This window comes from Schistocerca gregaria, chromosome 3 (genome assembly GCF_023897955.1).
Source record: "Schistocerca gregaria isolate iqSchGreg1 chromosome 3, iqSchGreg1.2, whole genome shotgun sequence".
Lineage (NCBI taxonomy): Eukaryota > Metazoa > Arthropoda > Insecta > Orthoptera > Acrididae > Schistocerca > Schistocerca gregaria.
Genome location: NC_064922.1, coordinates 418,969,868 through 418,994,759, shown reverse-complemented (window position 1 = coordinate 418,994,759; position 24,892 = coordinate 418,969,868). Strand labels below are relative to the sequence as shown.

The following is a 24,892-nucleotide window of genomic DNA, read 5'->3' as shown; positions in this document are numbered from 1 at the left end:
ATCCACGTCCTATTGTTAATAGAATTGACATTGTTGTAATATTTACATCCATAAGCGTTTCATCCTCATAGTCTTTAATATTATTAATAATCATTTATATTTTTACTCGTTTTGCATCTCATGTGGTAAACGTAAATAACTATTTCTGTTTTCCTTTCCAAATTTTCCAGTGATTTTACGTTTAGAGTGCTGTTGTTTCTAAGCGTCTGATTACTTCGCTCCGCTTTTCTTTTATTTTGTCTGGAAATGAAAGCCCAGAACATTCTTTAGACACGTATATCTTTTCAGAATTTCATGGTTTCAGTCTTGGCCTTTTTCAGATCACTTGTTTCGTGAAGCCACTTGGACGAGAGAGATTTTGTGCGGTTGGCTTGTTCAAAAATTCTCTTGCATATCCAGTGGTTTTTACTCATCTGAACCAGTTGGCTATAAAACATTATTCAAAGTTTTCTCTTTGTTACATTTAGTTTTTCAATTTTCTTGTAATTATTTTCATTACGCCAGTTACTGTTCTCACTATTGTATTTTATTGGCACCCGATCTGTTTCTCCAGACTAAGTCAAATCTAGGCATTAGGTTTGCTTGTAAACATTCAGGTTTTATTACTGTAACATATGCTGTTACTGTTAGAGAGGCGACAGGTATCTCTTATAGCGCACGTCTTTGCCCAACTTTTCGAAGTGTTGATTCTTCTCGTTGCCATTGCTATGTCTCCGCACAGTATAGCAAGCTCATCGGCATAAGCTAAACATTGGATTCTATGAGTCTTGTATTTATAGTCCATGTGTACCCGGCCGTTTACTTCTAATTTTTTAGTTCTTCCCGTTCTCGGTTCATCGAAGTTCTTCCCGTTCTCGGAAACCTTCTGCTTGCCTAACACCTGTTCGCACAGATCTCTCCTAAAAATTTAACTTCAGATTTTTTTATTTATTAATGTATGTCAAATTATGTTTCTTCATTTATCATCCATACCAACCTGTCAACAGCGGTGTACGCCTTTTTGAAGTCTACAGACGCTGCGACGTAGGACAGGCAGCTTGCTACTGTGCCTTGGATTATAAGCTTAAGACACAGGATCTCCTCCATACATGAACTTCCCTTCCGAAAACCAGCATGATACTCCCGATCTTGCCGTCCACTTTCTTCCGTGCCCTTTTAAGCAGCGCTTTGGGAAAGATCTTGTATACACCTGGTAACAATTATATTCCTTATTGTTTTTATTATTATTTGTAACGAATTTTGTATACGTATTGCAATGTTACTGTAAAGATAAATCAGCTATATCTGGTTAGACGTAAGAAAGGGTCTGAAGGTCCTTATCTTTCCAGGTAAAATAAACTCACAAATTGATCTTTAAAAATTAATCAGTGCGCCATCTCTCACGCTCACGGGCCTGAGAAATGTTAATGACATTGTATGGGAAGTTGTTGTTGGGGTGTGTGTGTGTGTGTGTGTGTGTGTGTGTGTGTGTGTGTGTGTGTGTGTGTGTGTGTGTGTGTGTGTGTGAGAGAGAGAGAGAGAGAGAGAGAGAGAGAGAGAGAGAGAGAGAGTGGTCTCTCACTGCAACGTTCTGCGACTGATTTCAGATTTTGTAGTATTTCGTTTCGATGGATAATGCCATTAACTGTTACGCTGAAACTAGAAACACTAGGCAGTAGCGAAACTGGTCTGGGTTATCTGTAACCATACCAGAGTTCACTTCAACCTCAAGTTGTTATTCGTTCATTGCGAAATGAAAATTCCGGTGTTGCAATATAACCCAAGCTTAGCAGACGAACCGTCAGAGACTATTGCTGTGTCACGGCGCATACAGCTCTGTCATATTACTGGAACCACCCACCTAATTACCGGAATAATCCCATTTGACAGTGCCAAGAGCTGTTTTGAATACTGTAGCATCCAGGGTGTAACGATTGGGAGATTTCAAATTTACTGCGCTCCATACAAGATTGGAAGAAACCCTAACGTGTACCATGCACTTCACAATGGCGTGCAGAGTATGCATGTAGGTGCAGAATTACACGTGCTGCAGAGTAAGCCTGCCCTGCGCTGTTGTAATATGTATAAAGTAGGTTCCTTGAGCTGTAAATGTCTCTTGTGATCCCACAGACTGCCTATACCCTAGACCAGCGATTCTCAAGGTTCTTACCTCGGCGACCCATCGAATAGTAAATATAAATAAAATTAATATTTCACGATCTCTCGCCCGTCCTCCCTCCCACACAAAGGAATAACAACAGTAAGCTTTACTGTTGAATTTTGAATTTAATTATAAATGTAAGAAAAATGTTTAAAATTTATTTAATCGTGTTGCATTAATTTTATTCATTAAGAAAATACCGATAGTATAAAAATGTAATACGACTATTGTTTTATGTAGCTGCGTTTACAGTGACGGATATGAAGATGCATGTGTGATTTGTACGTACACGAGCATTTTACAAGTTCTAATTTGATGTGTACTTCGTCTTTGTAATTTAGTCTCCTATACTGCTTGCAGTGAGAGCATGTTTGAAAATCTACATTGATGCGTTTGTACAAGTCGTGCTGGCAGCGGTAGCCTGTAAAAGAGGCACTTGAAATCGCACAGTTTCACTTAATTTTCTATGCCAAGCGTGCGTCTGTTGCTTTTGTTTAGCGTGCGGTCAACCGTGAAACTTAATTTGTTTCAATTTCTTACACCTCTGCTAAGTTTACGGTTGAGATTCACTCACGACCAGCTGATCGAACTGTCTTATCTTGGAAACGCTACTACTGCAATTTACATCTGAAGTTTTAAATACATTTTGGCTTGCTGGCCGAAATAAATATGGACATTTAGTCTCAGAAGCACTGAAAATATTAATACCATTCGCCACGTCTTCTCTCTGTGAAAAGAGCTTTTCGTCTATGGTTGTGCTAAAAATTAAATACACGAATCGTCTTTTATCACTCGAAAACTGCTTTCGAGTCTCATACTGTAGATACACGCATGCAGGTACTATTTAGATACCCGTATGTAGCAAAAACAAGTGAAACCATCACATTAATTTATTTCTTCTCATGTGCACCTATCATATATAAATTGTTTATAATAAATAATTTTTTTCTCGTAAAATCTACATCCCCACCGTACGGTGGGTGGTGAAGGATTCCCTGTACCACAAGTAGTTGTTTCCTTTCCTATTCCAGTTGCATATAGCGTGAGGGAAAAACGACTGTCCTCTCTACATGCCTCCGTGCGAGACCTAATTTCTCGTATCATAACTTCGAGGTCCTACGTGAAATGTATGTTTGCGGCAGTGGGATTATTCTGCAGTCAGCTTCAAATGCCGGTTCTCTAAACTTTCTTAGCAGTTTTCTTCGAAATGAATGTCTTCTTCCCTTCAGGGATTCCCATTTGAGCTCCCGAAGCCTATCCATAACACTTACATGCAGATTGAACCTATCGGTGACAAATCTGGCAGCTCCCCTTTGAATTGCTTCAATGTCTTCTTTCAATCCGACCTCGTGTGGATCCCAAACACTCGAGTAGCACTCGGGAATAGGTTGTTATGGAGTCCTATATGCGATCTCCTTTACAGACGAACTACACTTTCCGTAAATTCTCCCAATAAACAGAAGTACACCATTCGCCTTCTCTACCAGAGTTCACACATGCTTGTTCGAGTTCATATTGCTTCGCAAAGTTACGCCCAGATATTTAAACGACGTACCCGTGTCAAGCCGGACACTACTGATGCTGTATCCGAACATTAATGGGTTTGTTTTTCCTACTCCTCTATATTAACTTAGGTTTTTCTATGTTAAGAACCAACTGCCATTCATCACACCAACTAGAAATTTTGTCTAGGTCATCTTGTATTAACCATCAGTCATTTATCTTCGACACCTTCCTGTACACCACAGAACATTAGCGCACAACCGCAGATTCCTGCCCACCACGTCTGGCAGATCATTTATGTATATAGAAAATAGCAACTGCCGTGCCGGCCGTTGTGGCCGACCGGTTCTAGGCGCTTCAGTCCGGAACCGCGCTGCTGCTACGGTCGCAGGTTCAAATCCTGTGTCGGGTATGGATGTATGTGATGTCCTTAGGTTAGTTAGGTTTAAGTAATTCTTAAGATTCTAAGTCTAGGGGACTGATGACCTCAGATGTTAAGTCCCATAGGGCTCAGAGCCATTTGACAACGGTTGTATCACACTTCCCTCGGGCACTCCAGGTGTTACACCTGTCTACAATGAACACTCGCCGCCGAGGACAATACCGTGCGTTGTTGCATAAGAAACCTTTCCATCCAGTCACATATCAGGGAGTCTATTCCGTATGCACGTACCTACGTTAACAGTCTGCAGAAGGGCACAGTGTCGAATTCTTTTCGGAAATATAGAAATATGTAATCTGTTTATTGCCCTTCGTCCATAGTTCGCAGTATATCATGTGAGAAAAGTGCAAGCTGTTTCGCGACTCCCTTTAATATCACCGCGACCCCCCAAGGCTTTATGGCCAAAGATGACCTTGATGAGTGCATCTACACAATGCGCGATAAATTGGGGACCGTGTAATAAGACTATCTCCATCTATAGTGTTGTAATAACAATCATTTGGGCACTTCTTTTAGTACACTGTTGTGAAGCTCAGATTTTAGTTTTAATTGTTGATGTAGTATCGTCTGTAGAGCTAAGTCATCCATTATAAATACACTGCTATTGTTAGAATTTGAAGGATTTGCCGGACGCCTCCGATTCTAAACTGCTGATATCGCATACACGGATGTCAATAATTATGGCAGTAATCAACTTGAGTAAATTACGACAAGTGCCAGCATAGCTGAGGTTGTTCTGTTAGGAATGCAAATGCTGCCTCTTCTACTAAAAGCAAGAACGATAGATATATTAATGTTGTGTTTAGTATGTTCTCAATGCGTGATGTCAAATGTGGCTAACGGTTGTAATAAGGTACTCATACAGTAAGTTTTGGTACATGCTAATCATGTCTTCGGAAATGTTTTTACATTTTGCGCCTTCGATACGAATGCACAGCTAAAATTAACTGTCGCTAAAAATACTGTACATCCTATTGAAACTAGGAAGTATCGGGGATGTCCTCGCTTAAGCTCATAGTACACGATGATGAGAGGGTGAGCCTACCCTTGCGGGTCCCCCCGCCATTCATGCAATACCACATTACTTTATGATGATGAGCGGGTCAAGGATAACGTATTGTCCAAGATGCTACTCCAGGCAGGTGTAAAATGAATGTGCGTGACGGAAAATACTTAAAGCAAAAATGAAGATTTGGCCCTGTCTGACTACCCCCTGAAGCAGATCTTAGGATCTCTTCATGGTGATATTATCTCCTCCTTCTTGCTCTTTAAGATATAAATTAAAACATCAACATAAATGAGTAATTAAGGGAACTAGTAACTACAAATTAAAAATGCTGTTTCTGCTTATACATTTATTGTGGATTAAAACCCCTTTATATATTAAAAATGTTTATCTATCAATGTCCAATAGACATAAATAGATAAAAATAGATTTCCTAACTAATGGGATTGATCAGTTGCTCAAATCTGCCCCTTTTTATGGCTACGCGATCTATGTACCAAACTCTAGAAGACACTACTTTCAAAGATGATCTCTAGTGGTATGCAACCTCAGCGGATATAAAATTTACGTGATCACAGCTGTTTAGCTTTGTAGCCCTAATAAGCCGAAGCAATTAGCAATATCACCGTATGTACTGCGTCCCGGTGCATCGGACTGATGGTTCTCGTACATGTCTGCGACAATGGAAGAACTCCAGCCACAAAATAAACTCTTTCAAACACTAGGATGGCAGAAGGCAGGCCTCGGACTAGTATACTCTAATGCTGTTTTCTCCTCTCTTCGACGCGCAAGTCGCCGAAGTGGCGTCAAATCGAAAGACATGCACCCGGCGAACGGTCTACCCGACGGGAGGCCTTAGTTACACGACATTTACATTTATTTCTCCTCTCTGTGTTCTACAGACGAGAAACGCGAACTCCCAGCCTCAAGGACGGAGTTCAGATAACGTGTCAACGTTAGTATATGCAGAAGTAGTGCTCTCAATCACTGAACGCTGCGTTCTCAACGACGACTCCCTACCCGGAGGCGAAGTCCAGAATCGTATAAGTTTGCAACAGTACAGTGCTCAACTCTTCTAACTATAAAATCTCCTGAGAGAAAAGACAGCAAGTCCGTCTGTACCATCAGAAGCTGATTCTGTGCGGCTGTCAAACACGGGCGCTCATAACGGAAGACCGCTTTCTCTCCACCGCTGGCTTTCCAGCAAAGCTCGGCTCCCCTCCCTTGTAACTGCAGAGAACGAATCATATTCTCTAAACCACGAAATATTTTCCCTCTCTACAGATTCTTCCGAACCCCGACCAACCATATTTTAGTCTTTTATCGACCAGGGCGGAAAGTTTGCGAGGTAATACCTGTCCCCGTTAATTAGGAATACATACAGTGATACGCTTCTCAGAGTAAAAATCCTCGAAAATAACTCAGCCTGCGAGGCAACGCTTCATCATTCCTCTCTGCTACGTCCAAGATTTTCAGAGTTTCCGAAGTATTATCCGGTTATCCCTCCGGACCCGCTACGATTCGGCCGGCCGCCGCTGTATTGTGCTTCAGCGCTCAGGTGCTCCGACCGTCCGTCTGGGGTTACTTCCTGTGTCAAGCAGGACCAACACACCTGTGCGGGATTTTCCATCCAGGGTTGAGTTATGCTTGCCATTTCATTTCCAGTGGCGTTCCAACCTGTACTAGTATAGGCAATCATTCATTACGCCGTTTTGATAATAAAGACACTCCGTCACCTTTCATGCAATAAGCGTTAACAGCTATTTACAGGGTATAAGTGCAATGTCAGTCTTCTTTAAATATTCATATATATACGATGTGCAACCTATCAAATGATGTCTAATTCCGGTTGTAAATCACGGCAAAGTAAGTAGATGGAGTGCTTGTAAGGTGCGAAATTATATCCACCTTACAATTGTAGTTAACTTTTACAAATCTGCGGTCTAGCCGAACACTCACTCTGGCTATTTAAGTTCGCTTGCGTTAGATGGATTCAGTGATTCCGTGCTCCAGGTAGCCTCTCTCTTTTTCTCCTCAGTCTTTTGGCTAATTGGATGCGATCGCCACTATTTCCTTTCCTCCCTTTATCTCAGAGCAGCACTTGACGCCCAACGCCCTCAATTATCTGTTGGATATATTCCAGTTTCTGTTCCCCCCCCCCCCCCCCCCCAATTTTTCTGTTTGCAGCTACGTGTAATAGCATGGTACTTATTCCCTGATGCCTCAACCATGTCCTGTCACTTCTTCTAGTGAAACATTTTCCTTTCCTCGCCTATTCTACGGAAAGCCTCCTGATTGTTACTCTTACTGGTATACTAACTTTGCTGCATCCTTCTGTAACATCGCATTTGAAACACTTTCATGCTCTTCTTTTCCGGTTTTCCCAAAGTCCAAGATTCATTTCGCTGCCTAGCTGTGCTCCAGACGTGCATTGATATTAATTCCCTTCTCAAATAACGACCTGTCTGACACTAGGCGTGTTTCCGTAGTGACAAGTGTACTCTTTCAAAATTCGGTCGAGTAGCTCCTCAGTTGGCATCACGAGGCTGAGTGCACCCCGAAAAATGGCAACAGCGCATGTCGACCGGATGGTCACCCATCCAAGTGCCAGCCACGCCCGGCAGCGCTTAACTTCGGTGATCTGACGGGAACCGGTGTATCCACTACGGCAAGGCCGTTGCCGAAGTTATTGATTATCCCACGCTAAATACTGTCTTCATTGTATAAGAACTTTTCAGTTTTTCTATGCTACAATAAGAAAATTTTCTCCCGTGGAATGCTACAATATAGCTGTAACGTGTTATGAGGTAAGCATAATAAGCATAACAGTGAAAACGATTTACAAGTGAAGTTTCCAATTAAAATAGGGCAGAAGGGTTCAGATACTTTTCGCTGTGTGATGTAATCCGAAAATTTCTCGGAACACTCGGTGACAACCAGATAAATCCTGAAAGCCTGATTCAGAGCTCAGATAATTCTCTCATCGCCTGAATGCCAGACTGCCACGAAACACAATACGCCGAAGATAAACTACAGCTCCTTATCTGCTATCCTACATAATCAAGATTAAAGTGTGTACATTGGTTGTACGATTTTTAATAGCAAAAAGAAAGCAAATACTGTTAGAACTTCTCTAAACATGTAGTAGATATCAATGAAGACAAAAGGCATTATCGTTTTAGGAATACAGAATGCATTGCTCTCTCCAGTGTTAAATCACGAAAGGAAATGTCGCTGTGGAGTTTCGGGGGCGCAATTTTGCACGCTGGCACTGTGCGTGCTTCTCTACCTCCCCCAACATATTTTATGCTCATTCACGTTGATATTAAACATAAATGGGACGGCAGATCCTGTTAAATTTCCTGACCGCCTGTTGATTCAGAATACAACATATTCCTCACTTCTTGAAACACTATACCAATTGCTCCTATGCTCTCATTTACCAGCTTTGCCAGAGCTGCGCCTTAATTTATAGTTTCCGTGGTTTCCCTAAATCTCGTAAGACGTGGTCTATTTCTTTCCCCATACTTTTCCCGTCGAGTTTCTTTGCGTGTCAAATTATTTCATCGTCGGCGGGATGTAACCATAATATTCTTTTCTTTCTTTTTAGTTTTATTTTCCATTGACCAAAATGCCATTTTGTCTTAGTTCACACACAGTTATATTTGCAAGGCCTTGTTCCGAATTAGTCTTGAAGTAGGAGACAAATTTAACACACAGCCTGGTTACCACCAGCAAGGAGGAGGGGAGGTGACTGTCTTCTTCCCCCTTTAAATGATTAACGAATGATTCCTGCAGCAGCACTTTGTCAGTTTGTTTTTTCTTTAACTTCAAGTACTGTGTAGAAGTTTCCAGGAACAGTATGTGGTGTTCAGAGAACCATAGTAATTCTCAGGTAGAACGAAGCATTCCGTTTCTTTTTCCTGGCCTTTATCCCGTATCTTCACGGATTCAGCATGTTGATTCTTCGATTCGACAATGTTGGTAGTAGAGGGTGAACGAAAGGCCTTCCTGCCCCTCCCCCCCAAGACGGAGTATGTGTACTCTATCTGTGTGCGTCTAATTTTATCCCATTTTGTGAACGATTCCTAAGCGCCTGCTAATCATATAACTGAGTCCGGTATTCATCAAGTAGGATCCGAGAAACCGCCTAAAAACCACATCCTCATTGGCCGACACACCGGCGTATATCGCCCGGCGGTCGATAGCCGGCCGGCACCACTCCCAGAATCCCGGAAGCGGCGTGCTAACGCACGCGGCTGTGCGGGCGGGTAGAGTGGAGCGTTCCAGTAAATATTCATTGTCAATATCCTGTGATGTTTTAATTATAGCTCTAGTAGAGTACAATTGCTCACCATATCTGTTCTTAATTTGGGTTGGACTGTGATTGGGAGTGGTTTTTTTAGTCAGTACTGTTAGTTAATAAGTTTCGCAACAAAGGTACCTAGAACTGCGAAACGTTCTCGTCGTATAGTATGTACCAGGTGTGTTACTAACGTGTCATTTAACATCCAGAGCTGTAAAACTCCGGAGGTAATGACGGAACTACCAACCTGGCGTTATAAAGCGTCTAAGGCAGCTAACATGTCAGTCTCTTGAGTTCATTTAGTTGAGTTTCGGTTATAAGTAACTGGTGCCATTTCGATGCTGCTGTTGCTGAAATGTGCCACGTATATCGGATGCAATCAGATTGCCATTTAAGCTTTTGCGCTATTTCTGTCTAAAATGACATTTCAGTTATTATATATTATTTAAGTTATTATATGTCTTGGGCTATTGGCCAGTTTCGACTATTGTGCCCTTTTCAAGCAGTAGGTGGTGTGTGTGTGTGTGTGTGTGTGTGTGTGTGTGTGTGTGTGTGTGTGTGTGTGTGTGTGTGTGTGTGTGTGTGTAAGCTATCGAGTTGTTCAGCTATTAGTATATGGCGGCAAGTACACCTCCGTACAGCTAGTATAAAACCTTTCTACAACTGCTATAAAGCATTGTTGAAATGCATTTTGCTTTGATTTGTAATTGTGTTCATTATAACTACCGATTTCGATTTAAACCATCATTACGATATCTGTATACACCCAAACGAAACATGAAACAAATATAAATGCACGAAATTTAGCATGTGATGATTGAACTGTTACTTTTAGAAATTACACCGATTGATGTTAGCACGTGCTTCATTGATGTATTTTTGTAAAAAAAAAATTACACTACTCTCACACCCTTTTTTTAAAAAAACTGCATGTATATGCCATTCTATTCTGTATTATTATTACGCTGGGTCTGAGGTGTTACTTTTTTCATCGTGCTCTTTTGCAACTGAGTTGCAGTTTTATCCTATAACTTTCGTTCTATTCTTATGTCTAATGTTACTGCGAATTGAATAACCATTTTTTGCATCTCTGCTTCGGTTTGTTCTTCATAACAAACATCTATGGTTGTATACTCTTTTGACCTGTGTAGACTTACTGACGGTAATTTTTAACTTTGATGCCAAACTGGACACAGCAACTGTTGTACTAGGATACGCGTTTGGTTCTGCTGTGTACGTTTAGCAGTTATACGAATTGCCGTAACGATATTTCCTATGACAGGGATGGCGAACCATTCCAACTGCGTGCCATTTTTTTCGAGAGAAAGTTTAATGCGGGTACAGCATGCCATCAGGTTAATCGCAGGACTAAATTTTGATTCCACGTATTACTCTTTTTTTCTTGCTTATTTTGTGCATGTTAGGACATGATTATGATAGTGCACGGTTTGGTAGAGAATAGATATTCGGGCCCCACTAATTACTGAAAAAACTAAATACTTCCAGATACGAGAAATTACAGCCGTACTGAGGTATACATGAGTTATTTTTTCCTCGCTCTATATGGGAGTGGAACAGAATGAGGAGCTGACCTCCTTTGAATTTTTTCAATGTCCGCCAGTCTTACCTGATAAGGATCTTATACCGCGCAGCAATGATCCAGAACAATCGGACTACTGTAATTTAGGCAGTCTCTTTTAGTAGATGTGTTGCGTTTACTCAGTATTCTACCAGTAAAACACAATATTGGTTTCGCCTTACCCACAGCATTTTCTGTGTGCTGGTTCCAATGTAAGTTCGTATTATAACGCATGGGTATTTTTGTGATTCGGCAACCCTTACATTTATGTGATATACCAGTGTCCCACCGTCAGTTACGACTTTTCGTACCGGGCAGGTATCTTGTCTAAATGCTTTTATTATTTTTATCTTCAGATCCGTTTGCTAGACGGTAAACGACAGCATCATGTGCAAAAGGTCTATGAGGGCTCCTCAGATTGTCTCCGAAGTGTTGTATATAGATTATGAGATCCTGTGACACTTCCTTGAGGAACGCCAGATGTCACTTTTGTTTCACTCGATGGCTTCTCGACAGTTACTACAAGTTGTACATGTCTGACAGGAAATAGACAGTGCACTGACACAACTGAGACGATGCTCCACAGTCAAGGAATTTTATTTGAAGTCGCTTGCGACGAATGGTGAAAAAAAGCCTCCTGGAAATCTAGAAATACTGTATCAACTCTGTCGATAGCACTCGTTGACGCATGCGAGCGAGTTGTGTTCCCCAAGAAATATATTTTCTGACTTCGTTCCTGCTTTGTCATTAGGTCGTTTTCTTCGAGGCAACTCAGAATTTTCGAACCCAGTATATGTTCCAAAATACTACGGAAAATTTATGGAATTGTTACGGGTCTATAATTCAGTGGAGTAATTGGATTTTCTTTCTTGTGTATTGGTGTGACCTGTGCAGTTTTCCAATTTTAGGTGCGGGTATTTCGTCGAGTGAACGATTGTATATGGTTGCTAAAAATGGAACTATTTAATCAGCGAACTGTGTAAGAAAGCTGAAGTGCTGACCGGAAGACTTGCCTTTATTGAGTCGAAAGTGAAAATCTCGTCAATTCAAAATTTTGTCCAGGTATAGCACTTGACCGAAGGAAGGTAATTTTTATCATTGTTTATCGTAAAGCCGACCTCAGTTATATTATAATCTCAAGTAACAACTTTCGTATTGATGGGATTGTGTGCAGCATACTTCCAAAGTGCTCACCATTTGAAGGTGAGCTCGAAATCCTATTGAGTATTAGTACATCTACATCTACATTTATACTCCGCAAGCCACCCAATGGTGTGTGGCGGAGGGCACTTAACGTGCCACTGTCATTACCTCCCTTTCCTGTTTCAGTCGTGTATGGTTCACGGGAAGAACGACTGCCGGAAAGCCTCCGTGCGCGCTCGAATCTCTCTAATTTTACATTCATAATCTCCTCGGGAGGTATAAGTAGCAATATATTCGATACCTCATCCAGAAACGCACCTTCTCGAAACCTGGACAGCAAGCTACACCGCGATGCAGAGGGCCTCTCTTACAGAATCTGCCACTTGAGTTTGCTAAACATCTCCGTAACGCTATCACGCTTACAAATAACCCTGTGACGAAACGCGCCGCTCTTCTTTGGATCTTCTCTATCTCCTCCGTCAACCCAACCTGGTACGGATCCCACACTGATGAGCAATACTCAAGTATAAGTCGAACGAGTGTTTTGTAAGCCACCTCCTTTGTCGATGGACTACATTTTCTAAGGACTCTCCCAATGAATCTCAACCTGGCACCCGCCTTACCAACAATTAATTTTATATGATGATTCCACTTCAAATCGTTCCGTACGCATACTGCCAGATATTTTACAGAAGTACCTACTGCCAGTGTTTGTTCCGCTATCATACTACAGCATCATCCGCAAAAATCTGCATGGAACTTCCGACACTATCTACTAGGTCATTTATAAATATTGTGAAAAGCAATGGTTCCATAACACTCCCCTGTGGCATGTCAGAGGTTGGTTACTTTAACGTCTGTAGACGTCTCTCCATTGAGAACAACATGCTGTGTTCTGTTTGCTAAAAACTCTTCAATCCAGCCACACAGCTGGTCTGATATTCCGTAGGCTCTTACTTTGTTCATCAGGCGACAGTGCGGACTGTATCGGACGCCTTGCGGAAGTCAAGGAAAATGGCATCTACCTCGGAGCCTGTATCTAATATTTCCTGGGTCTCAAGAACAAATAAAGCAAGTTAGGTCTCACACGATCGCTGTTTCCGGAATCCACGTTGATTCCTACAGAGTAGATACTGAGTATCCAGAAATGACATGATACGCGAGCAAAAAACCTGTAACTTGCGCACGGTACTGTGACAAGATTCATTGCATCAGATGTTTGACGTCGTGATGATCTGACAATGAGCAAAGGGCTGACACTATTCATGCGTGCAGTAAACAAATTAAGATATTTGCTCTCTGGATTGAACTCGTGAGCGAAGCTTCAGTATTTTGAGATTGGCGCGTCGGAGCGGCCGTGTTTGGTAGGAGAATTGCACGGCGAGAGGCGGCGCGCCGGCGGCGGGTTGTCTAATTTTAGCGTCGGGCGCGCCGTTGGGTATCTGAAGAATTAAGATTCCCGCGACCCGGCGTACAGAATTAGCCGGCGCCTGTCCGCTGTCCGCCTGTGTCGCGGGCCCCGCCAGCTTCCTTGTCCCGCGCCGCCTCACGGCTCTCGCGCGAAATATTGCCATTCGCCCCACTCCTCAGAGACACAGCTTGATTTACTGGGGCACATGTTGCAAACAACAGACGCAGATGAAAAGGTCTCAAACAGTTCCGAAAGGCATTTTACAAATGTTATTATCCTAGACGATGCTGTTTTCTGAAGCTTCATTCAATAGTAGTACAGTTAGGCGATAAGCTTGTTTCGTCTGCACTGCTATTTTCAAGCGAGCTGTAGTTATACAGCGCTATTAGTATATGCAGTTTTTAGTTCTAAATACAGGGTGAGCACAGAGTCTTGCCCAGTAAGTCTCAACGTGTGCTCCCTTGGTAACTCGGAGAATGTCGAAGCGATATTCCAGTTCCCGGTAGGTGGTTCGTAAAATGTGTTCTGTCATAGTACCCACACCAGCTTGTATCCTAGCCTTCAGTTCGTCGACGTCAGCAACTGGTGTGACGAAGACTGTCCTTGATATAGCACCAGAAAAAAAGTCAAGGGGCATAATGTCTGGAGAGCGGGGTGGCCAGGGTGTTAGACTGTTCCTTCCAATCCACCGATCCGGACATTACACCCCTCTCCAGACATTACAAAAATGTTCAAATGTGTGTGAAATCTTATGGGACTTAACTGCTAAGGTCTTCAGTCCCTAAGTTTACACACTATTTAACCTAAATTATCTTAAGACACACACGCACGCACGCACGCACGCACGCACGCGCGCGCGCGAGGGAGGACTCGAACCTCCAGACTTTACGCCCCTTGACATTTTTTTCTGGTGCTATACCAAGGACAGAGTCTTCGTCACACCAATTGAAGACGTCGATGAACCGAAGGCTAGGATACAAGCTGCTGTGGGTACTGTGACAGAACACATGTTACGAAACACCTGACGGGAACTAGAATACCGCCTTGACATTCTCTGAGCTACCAGGGGAGCACACGTTGAGGTTTACTAACGTAAGTGGTCTTAAAAAAAACTAGAAACACTAAACTATGTGACGGCATCAAATGTAAATTATTATATCAAACGGTTATTCTGTAATAAATGGTTATAATCAGGGCAAGACTTTGTGCTCACCCTGTATGATCGGTCTGCAATGGCGTGTCGAGTACTGGCCACACATTTTTACTTGAGTCATCTGTGATTGATGGAAACGACCTAACTCCGTGCCGTTCAGGAATGTTTACGTTCGTTGCCAACCGAAGCTACGTAACAATATTTTTCGCAGTAACAATAAGTACCTGTTGTGAAAACAGTGTTGGTCCGTGTGCGTTATCGGGCGTAATGATTAATATTATTCACAAATGAGCGACTCGCCACAAACATTTGTGTAATTTTAGTGACGCATTAGTCCATTACAGTTCGTTTCTCTTGTGCGCTACGAGCTAGCTGTATTGGGAAAACGGGCCGGAGCTTGTCACATCAGCCAGTGTCCTACGAGCCTGTCATAAGCTTCCGTTCCCTGTGTTTGTAGTGCAGATTGAGTTGTTTATATATATTCTTTTTTCTCAACAGTAAACGTTATTGTTGACTAATTTTTGTTGAAACTTTCATTTTATACAATTTTTTACAACTTTACTTGGTAGAAGTCAACAATGTTGTACGATTACATATTTATCTTCATCTGTGGAGTTATGTGGTGGTTATAAATTGTCTGTGTAGATTTGTGAAAGTTGTCCTTGATTATCATGTCGTCTATTACCGTGTACTGAAATTTCGACGAAATTTTCTGTAAAGTTTTATGTTTAAGTTCAGTCTATATAAAACGAAAATCTCAACAAAAATTACTCCACAACATCTACTGCCGAGAAAAAACACCTAGAAACAAAAACAATCCAATTTGCGCTACAAGTACAATACGCAGAGATATTTGACAGCTACAACGTCAACGACGAGATATGTAACTAAGTGCTTGACACACTGTTACAGACGAATCAGATTTATAAAACTGTACTTACTAGTTGCGCTATATGATTTTATAGCGTTTGAAAATAGCAGTGCAGCCGGAAGAAGCTTATCCCCTAACTGTACGACTCTTGAATAAAGCTTCATAAAGTAACGACATATATAAACTGTCTTTACAAGATATTTACTACGCTGCAGGCCCTTAGGAATACAAAAAGTTCAGAAAGGCGTTAGACATTGTACCACCCTGTAAACTGCTAACCAAGAAACTATCATACCGGAGTGGTTTCGCAAATCTGTTGTTTGCTCGAGGAATATTTGAGTAATAGAATCCACAACGTTGTACTTGGCGGCGAATGTTACACAGGACGAAAGTAACATAGGGTGTTCCGCAAGGAAGGGTGATAGTACCCATAATGTTTCCAGTATACATAAAAAAAATTATCAGGTATGATCAGCAGCACTTGTAGATTGTTCGTCGACGATACAATTGTGCGCAGCAAAGTACCCTAGTAGGACGATCGTAAGGAATTGCAGTGAACAAAATCGGCACATTGTGTAACGAATAGCAGCTACCATAAAATGTGGATAAATACACGACCAGCGGAAAAATGCTATTATCGGAGGGGAAAAAAGGAGAATATGCTACTGTTTAATTAAAAGACTCGCTTAAAAGTGCCTTATTCCCCCTTCCTCAGCCTCTTTAAAAATTTTGCAAAAAATTTGGAGTGCAAACATTCTCCCACTAGTAACATGCAACACACCTCTTACTCCCACAAGCTCCCCCAATTGTAACGCGCCCACACCCAATAGTCCATGACTGTAAGTCGCTCAAACACATTCACTCTCATTTTCAGTTTTCACTCATTCATTGAGTCCAACTCATTGTCATTGTCTCTTTGTGATTCTCTATCACTATTTCCCATCTCACCACCTGAAGTATATCCTACTACCGTTGTCTCTTCTCACTATCACTGTCCCCCTTTTGCTTTCTCCTACTACTGCTATCTCATTCACTCATTCCCACTGCTACTGTCTCTTATCATTCTCCCCCTCTCCTGCCCCTCTCCTGCCCCTCTCCTGCCCCCTCTCTCACTCTGTCACTCACTGTCTGTGGTTCTTACCCACTTTGTCACTGTCAACTATGTTCCACTGCCACTATGTGCATTTCTTTCTGTCTCACTCTCATTGTCACATTCGATTTTTTTTATTTACAATCACTTTCTACAGTCATTCAGTGTTTATTACTTTTCCGTCCCTTTCCCACTTGCCAATGGGCCTCTCAGCATAAAATTGCGCGAATATAATCTAAATGCCAAAATTTTGGACAAAATTTGTAAAAGTACTGAGGAAGGAAGAATCGGGTAGCTGGTATATCCACTTTTCAATCAGTCTTTTAAACAGTTGTATATTCGCCTTTTTGTGTTTCGATAGGAGCATTTTCCCTCTAGTTCCCGTTTTTACCCTGGCACAGCACAGGGCATGTCACTCATATAAAAAGAACTGTATGGTTCGGTAAAATTTTGGTAGTTTTCTTATGTGTAATATACTAATTCGAAATTGAAATAATGCAAAACTAATTTTTCACTTCAGGCCGGATTTTATGTGCACAAAAATTTTGCATATGCTTGATTACAAGAACATGGGGTTCCCGAAACCTTCTGGTGATAAAGGAGATAGTTTACAGCATATTTCCCTGTGCTATGTTACTTCATAAACTACATTTTCGCTTCAAACCGGATTTTTCGTGAACAAGAAGATTATGTACGTATGTATGTATTAAACCGGGGACGTAGGAACTACGGAGAGGCTTCGTCCCGCCGTAGCCCTGAGTGGTTCACAACCCCACAACAGGCCATAGCAGCCCACCCGCCCCACCGCCAACCCTTGTTGACAAGAAGGGTAACTTGGAACCTCTGTATCTCGGAAACGGGTAAAGATATGAAGAAAGTTTTCAGGGTTGTTAGAGATCGGGATCGCAGCAATAAATTGTAAAAATTTCAACAATTTGCCGTTCATAGACGTCTTTGCATCCGCGGCTCGGTTTTGGTACCAAATCACCATGTTTCTGGTTGACTCAGTATAACGGATAAAGATTTTTGAAAACGGGAATGCTGGCTCCTGTACAGATAATTGCCTAGAGAATATACCGTTAAAAGCCTCTTATGGCGCACGGTAGACCACATCTAATGCAGGAAGAACCAACCGATTTTGCGTAAGCTGGAGGCAGTGTGTAATACTTAAACGACGACCCTGTACAACAAGACAGTTGCAGTATATCATTACAAGATTATAGAAAGTTCCTTTATCAAGTCAACAGGTCCAGGCTTTTGATATGTAAGCCCGACCAGGGCAGTTCAAGAACTGTGACCTACAATCTCATTCCGTTCATGTCAAATGCACTATCGTCAAAGCAAAGATTGGAATAAAAGCAGAGGCTAGTCAAATCAAAATATCCTTCTCCAGTCCAAACAGAACGCTGATGATAATCAGGGAGCCATTGCAGTTGATGCACTTCTGGAGGGAGTTGCCACTGGTGTAAGCATTTCACTGGCCTTAGCAGACCCCTTCTTGGTTGAACCCATCAGACTTGACACTGGGCAGCTGTGTAAGTACACTAAAATTACAGCGACTCTAAAGCTGTAATACATCTCATCTCGGATAGCGCCCTGGGCTCACATTCAGGAGCCTCGAGATTCAAATCCACTTTCAGCCATTCTGACAGATCTTTCCTTAGTTTCTGTTATCGATTAAGACGAATGCCATGATGGTTCCTAAGAGTTGGTGCTCCGTCTCGAGTGACCATGTTGTCGATGTGACGTTATACCATTATCTCCGTTTCTTTCTGATCAGCCTAAACCACTCATTTGTGTTGCTGTGTACCTGAGTAACGAAACGCGATGAAACGTAGCTAGACGAGCGCAGGGTCGGGTTGTCGAGCAGTTCAGTGACCATACATTGTCTGTGACTGTCTTACTCATCTTTCTATTACTTACATAGGGGATTCGTGTTTGTACAGGACGGCTAATATAAACGGCCGTCTAATGTACACTAAACCAGCAGTGCTACTGCGACAGTGTGTAACAACTGTGAACAGCATTCAGGCAAGCAAGAGATTGTAGGAGGTCGCGTCCAGGGAATGAAGGGCATTTGTCACTTCATCCATTCCGACCACAGTGAGCTATGGCAATGACAGCGTGAGGCTAGTGAGAACATGCGGGAACCATATGCCTCATGCTCTTCTGCACATTCTTCGTATCACGAGGAAGCTGCATCGGCTAGCAATCGAGCAATTAGACACTGGACCTGTATTCGGGAGGACGTATGTTCAAACCCCCGTCTGGCCCTTCACATTTAGGTTTTTAGCGGTTTCGCTATCACATAACGCGAGTGCCAGGGTATTTCGTTTGAAATGGCACGGCCGATTTCGTTACTCATCTTACGTTAGACTTTCTCTTCTGTCTCTGATGATCTCTTTGTTGACGGGATGTTAAACATGATTTTCTTTTTTCCTCCTTGTGTTGTCTTTCACGGTTTTCTCTAAAAGTACATACGTATTTTCGTAGTCCGTGTTCTCTCGTATAGCTTTCTCCTTTTCCTCCTAACATCGTCTTTCACGATATTTGCTGGAAGTATAATACGTATTTGCGTAATCCAAGTTCTTTCGTATACCAAGATGTAATTCTTTTAGGGGTGGTTTAACTTCGTATTAACATCACTACAGTCCGATAAAAATTACTTGAGGGTTGACGTCTGTCACGTGCCGCTACAGTGTTGCCACATCGTCTGCCGTCCACAGCTCGGTGACATACAGACGCGGCAGGTCGCTTCACAAGTGATGTTGATGTGCTGGAAATTGCCACGCGATGTAGGTCGGAAATGCGTCATACGTAGTCGAGAGCTGATTTTAAGTGATCAATGACTGGACTGCGGCAAATGAAGCGATTTGTAGCCCTGTATTTAAACTCAGATCCTAACCTAACCACAACCTCGTGATGTGCAATGTGTCCGAGAAAACAGCCATCAGCAGTCTGCGGTAGATTTAAAATCACTATAGCCTTGTAGACGACGATCCTCTACGAGCAAACTAAAGATGAAATAATTCAGTTTCAGCGCTAAAAGCAAACTGTCGATTTCTCGCTACCAGAAACTATCCTAATACTGGTCACGCGAGGGCGTTGGCCCTTGGTCGCAGTTAGTTGGCGACACAGGCAGATTACAAACGAAAAGAGAATGACACGAAGAAAAATGAGAGTAAATAAAAAAGTCAGTACGATGATACAAATGACGTGGCAAGGAATTAAAAATAAAAAGATACTTCTAAACCAATTAATTGAATAAAACTAACACTCAAACTCTTTTGATTAGATTTAGAAATAAGAAAAATTTCGTCACGTTTGACGAGATTCGAACCTACGACTTTCCACATGTGAGGTTTATAAGCCAACAATTGCGCTACGCCAGAACACTGCGATAAGTAGTTACTTTTATGACTGGTGACGCAGTCGTGACGATGAATTTCAGCTTTCAAAAATTTGGCCTCAAGTAGTGTCGTGGGAGGTTCTGCGGTATCTGTAATTGTGATAGATGTATATCTGACGCTGAATCGCATCTTGTCCGGAAGTATCCAATAGTGCTATGTATGTATGTATGTATGTATGTATGTATGTCATGTGCCATGTGTGATGAAATACGAAATAAAAGTGACAGACCCATGATTTGCGATCCAAACACCTCAAGGAAGAATTCCAGACGAGGAATTGCAAGTAAACTGACAAGTTGGCAACGGGGATCGATTCGAGGGTGACATTGAGTGCCCTGATTGGAGGAAACCAGCTCCGACGGGTGAAATGTAAACTGTCAATTCATTTTAATCGGACAATAGATTGTAAGTCTCTCTGCAATCATTAATCTATAAAAATATTTTCAGGCATACAGTTTCACTCAATTTCGGCGATTTTACCCTTGGTGCGCCATTATTTTTGTTTTTCCGTTGTAAGTTATTCTATGTTGCACATCTGCGGGAGTGAGTACATTGAGTCAGTTTCATTACATCCTAGACGTCCATTCATATGGCTGTACAAAGTGGCGAAATATTGACACTGCAGCGTTGTGTTACGCAGGCACCTTAGAACCAAGTACCGTTTTTATATTTGAAACTACACAGACCCATCATGTCGCCAGTGCTAGCGGATTATTAATAATGTCTTTGTAGAGAGCAAATTAAGGGTGTAGCCCTGCCCCACGATTTATAGAAACATAACTGTCAACACGATTAATTAAATCATTCACTAGCCTTTGATTCCCAAATCCTAAAATTACGTAATCCAGGAATATTATGAGACAAATAGTTCAACGTTATCCTGAGCTAAGGAATGACCGGCGCAGAGCAACGTGCCACAGCATATTTGCGCGTACAGACGACCGATAAATTCCTTATAGCCAAAGTTTTTGATTCATTCCGTATAGAGTTTGATGATACGCAAAAAAAGTCGCATGTAGAAGATTACATATAGCTCAGCTACATACTCGAACCGCCCAACAATCAAAAGTATGTTGTGATAAACCTAAAGATTCACAAAAAGAGACATTTCGAAATTTTATCAAGACTATCTCCTTTTCGGTATGGCGATGTTAGTTTACAGGTTTCACACGAAAGAGACGTAAACATGTATGTTACCTCTGTTACCATACTCGTATCGTATCGTTGCTTCGGCGCCGCCTTCAATTAGGTTACTCGAACGATGAGAGCTTGCATGTTTTAAGGTTTTTGCTGATTATGAATTGACGACAGCTTAATTATTAGCACCGAACGCAGTGCTGATGGAGTCATGCGTGCATCTTAGCGCCATGTGGTTTCGCAGCGCCATCCCGCCCCGCGGGACATAGTTTTTAATTAAGCTTCTCTTTGTGCTTTTCCCTTGGCTGTAGATTGTCGCCAGCCTTGTGGCGCCTTATTGCTGGCATTAAGCGATTAGCGCCGTAATTCTCAAAATCTGGCTTTCCGACTCGTCTGGGTGTTGATATGTCTGGCTACACAACTGTCATCTTTCAGGAAACTCGCAAATTTCTCGCTTGTATATCTTTGTTTCTCCTCGCAGTAGTCAGTCGTCCGCTTCTTGCGATAAAGATTTTAGTGAACTTTTAGGTGGGCAAACTATTTTCTTTTTTGCTTTCGAGATTGCTCAAAGGAGACTCAATGTTAGACTGTTCGTGCATGAGGTTCGTGGATTAGATTGCAGACAGTGCGGCTTGACGTTTTGACATGCCTGCATCATCAAGTTTTTTGCGTGAATTGCTTTGAGACATGGACTTACATGTATATTTTGAAGCTATTAAATGTAATGTTTGTGATCTCGCTCTTTCCTTCGTTCCTTCACTTCCTTTTGAAAGTACTAGGCGTTATCAAATGATTTCTGTACGTTTCAAATTAAACGAACAGTAATGACGAACAGAGATTGAAAATACCGCTTCAGTTGTAAATTACCTTACTTTCACACGACCGGTTTCGGACTGTTATAAGCCCATCCTCAGTTGTTGTAGCTGTGCCGTGTTCCCCGAGCGCCGCCTTAACAGGCCTATGCGCTCATAGGCAGCACACCGCATCTGGTACACGTGGCGCTCGGAGACCACGGCACAGCTACGACACCTGAGGATGGGTTTATAACAGTCCGAAATCGGTCGCGTGAAAGTAAGGTAATTTACAACTGAAGCGGTATTTTCAACCTCTACTATACTGCTCAGTTGCGGATGTTCTCCCAACATGATTATAGTAATGATGAACATGTAATATGTACAAACATATAATGTGTACTCAAGCCTAACTGCCTCTTATAATAATTAGGGGGTCGTGGTCAAATTCACTTGACAGATACACCTTTGGCGCTTATCAGTCATGGAACTATTTTTGTTAAAAGCCGGCCGGAGTGGCCGAGGGGTTCTAGGCACTACAGTCTGGAGCCGCGCGACCGCTACGGTCGCAGGTTCGAATCCTGCCTCGGGCATGGATGTGTGTGATGTCCTTAGGTTGGTTAGTTTTAAGTAGTTCTAAGTTCTAGGGGACTGATGACCTCAGAAGTTAAGTCCCATAATGCTCAGAGTCATTTGAACCATTTTTTGTTAAAACAAATGGGTCATTGAATGAAGAAAAACTACGAAGTATGAAAAGAAAGTCCAGAGTAGCAGTTTACATTTTAAAAATACAAAATATTTATATTTGAATTGCTTCAAATAAAATAGAACATGTTTTTTTTGAAAAAGTGTATTTCCGATGTAAAATAATAATAGAAAAATAGGTATTTCGCATCTTTTATTTGCATTTATCTCTACTATCCAGTTACGACTGGATCTGCTGTTTTACGAGTACAGCGGAGACTCGATTATCCGGACTAATTGTTGTCGTATGTCATTCGGATAATCGAAAATTCGGGTAACTGAATTCATGAAGGAAAGCGATTTTTGTATTATTAACTCTAGAATGAGAACAAACGTCACCATGTATGGTCATATTTTAGGTACGTTGTCATATGGTTACCTTTCTAGGCTTTATAATTAATGTTAGGTGTTTATTGAAAACAAGAAAAACAAATTAATCTTATGAAAATTAACAAAACTGAATGTTATTTATTTGAGTAGCCACATTTTCATACATACTTACATATTTTCTTAAAATTACTAAAATACTGCAACCCTTATCATGAAATACCTAACAAAAGTCACACAAGACAGTCACTGTAGTTTAATTTTGTTTACAATATTCGGTAATTGTCATTGCTGCTACATCGCTAATTAGTTTTAACTGTGGTAAACTGACGATATCACAGATTGCATGTTTTTCGAACCATTTGAAAGATGGCTTGAAATTCATCCGCATGAGATGGCCCTGCATCGTTTCCGTCTTTTTAATCTTCCTGCGTTTCCTGCTGTTCATTCTCCGCACGGGGCACGGCCTGGTAGTGCTCGCGGGCTCGCGGTTGACAGTCCGGATAATCGAGTCTCCACTATAAGTTAAACCCGAACCACACCATGCGTACCAATTATAAAATTTACCCCGAACATAAGGAAATAGGTGGAATCTTTATTTCGGCAAGGAGCTGATTCTGATTTGACAATGTGCAACAGTCACAGACATAAATATCTGCTTAATCCCAGTTCTGTGGCGGTTAGAGACAGATGATTTCGAAAGTCAGCAACAGTGCAAATTTAGTTGTATTTCAGATAGTGTATATTAAATTATTAGCGCGAGAAGGAAGTAGGGTAGTGGTACTACTGTCTAGTTTTTTTGAACTGGAGTTTTTTTGCACATTGTGCGTGAATGACCCTCCTCTCAGGTATCGTTGTTTTTCATCTAAGAGTTCGCGTGACACGCACAGCTGGGGATTACGGTACACAGTTCTCTTAAATTCTTAAACTCTGACATATTTTTCGGCGTATGTCAGCAGCCAGTTATGACCACCTGTAAAAGTATTAGAAGTTCTTGTGTCGGAGAACGACAGCATTCTGCAGTAACGCTAGAAGTTGACCAGGTTCTTCTACCCTACTGGGAATATTTTACAGAAAATATCTTTTGGTTTACAAAATTTATAGAACACTGAATAATAAAGATTCTTGTTCAGCATGTGTTTTGAGCAAAACCGCCAGACACGAACACCACCCAGTAATTCGCCCGACGTAGAATGAAATCAGGCCATGCTGAGGCAGTCGAAAGGAATTAAGATATGAAAAGTTGTAGATGTGTCTTGCTATTTGGTTGACAAAATTACTGACGGTGGCCGAAGTAGAGAGGACATAAAATGCAGACCAGCATTAGTAAGAAAAACGTTTTTTTAAAAGAAGAATTGTTAACGTAAAATATAAATACAAGTGTTAGGAAGTCTTTTCCGAATATATTTGTCTGGAGTGTAGCCTTTCACGGAAATGAAATGTGGACGATACACAGTTCAGGTGATAAGGAAATAGGTTCAGAAATATTATGCTACCGAAGAACGTTGAAGTTTGGATGCTTAGATCGAATAACTAATCAGACGGTACAGAATCGGATGGAGAAAAAAGAAATTATGCCAAAATTTGGGTAAAAGAAGGGATCGGTTCATAAGACACATCATGAAGCACGAAGGACTAGTGAGTTTGGTAACGAAGGGGTGTGTGGGGGAGACAAAATTTTAGTGGAGGCTTGACTACAGGAAGTGGGGTCCAAATGGTTGTAAATCGCAATAGGTATGCGTAACTGAAGAAACTGTGTCGAGAGTGGCACCTAAAATCAGTCTTCAGAATGAAGTCTGCAGAAAGAAGTCGCCCATACACGGGATGTTTAAAGAAAAA

At 41.7% G+C, this 24,892-nt stretch overlaps 1 protein-coding gene and 1 pseudogene across 4 annotated transcripts in view; one reads left to right on the top strand and one right to left on the bottom strand.

The window, feature by feature from the left end:
- LOC126356220 (SNF-related serine/threonine-protein kinase-like) overlaps window positions 1-24,892 on the top strand; it is a 326,256-nt gene that overhangs the window by 172,026 nt on the left and 129,338 nt on the right. The window lies entirely within an intron of this gene.
- On the bottom strand, window positions 7,657-7,773 carry LOC126356634 (5S ribosomal RNA; annotated as a pseudogene).